This window comes from Protobothrops mucrosquamatus, unplaced genomic scaffold (assembly GCF_001527695.2).
Source record: "Protobothrops mucrosquamatus isolate PMUCROS unplaced genomic scaffold, P.Mucros_1.0 scaffold_90, whole genome shotgun sequence".
Taxonomy (NCBI): Eukaryota; Metazoa; Chordata; class Lepidosauria; order Squamata; family Viperidae; genus Protobothrops; species Protobothrops mucrosquamatus.
The window spans coordinates 492,596-493,619 of record NW_015386166.1 but is presented as its reverse complement, the minus strand read 5'-3'; positions in this window follow the sequence as shown (position 1 = coordinate 493,619).

Sequence of the window (1,024 nt, the reverse complement as noted above, 5' to 3'; positions counted from 1 at the left end):
CCAGTACTGGTCCACGGATCGGGGGTTGGGGACCCCTGACCTAAAGCATTTGGGGAGTAAGACTTAACTGAAGTTGGCAACCAATGTAGTTGTAACTCTGGATAGATTCTTAAGGTTGTTTTAATGGAAGCATATTGTAAGCTGCCTGGAGTCATATGAGTAGGTGGCATATAGATATTAAACAAATAAACAAACAATAAAGCTTGGGTGACACCTTCAGCAGCAATTTTTAATAAAATCAAGGAGTTAATAATGGGGGATTTAATTTCTAAACTTGACCCTGTGCAGAATTGCTGCAAAGGACAGCATTTAAAGTAGCAATGGAGTCACTGTTAAAAGAGCCAGTTTGTGGGTAAGGCCTCAGGGTGGAAACCAGGAGACTCTGGATTCTAGTCCCACTTTAGGCACAAAGCCTTTTTAGTTGTTGGTGGATCTGTAAGTCCTAAATCTCCATTGGTAACAATTTCTTCCCTTTAATTGTTTCAACATCATCAAAATGAAACAAATTTAAAAATGAGATTTGTCCGCAACTAGTTAGTTATACGTACCTAAGCTTTTTTTTTTAAAAAGAGTTTGTCAAAGCTCTTGATAGAATGGCAACTGCCAGGCCTTCCTGAGGTCGGTGCTCCAAAAGTCCCAAAAAACTCTGCTGCAAAAGCCCAGATGACCACTTTGTTGAATGCTCTTTGTTGCCATGTAATGGTCTGGAGCTTTACTGCCCAGAGATAATAATACTGTAATCGTATTGTATGGAATGAACCACAAATGTGAAAAGTCCTGCTGTTACTAGAAGCTGAGCTCAGAGTTCTGAAGGGCCTCTTGTGCTCTAAGTTAGCTTGGCCAAGAATCTAATTTGACACACACCCATTTGTTATTTGTTTTAAAAGGAACATCCTCTATATATCCCTTTGCTTGATTAAACCACTATTGCTATTTCTTATTCTTTCCTTTATCAGGTTCCTTGACGTCTAACTGCTGCATGATTACCTCACTTGGCTGGCTGCTGTCTATTTCACTGGCTTAA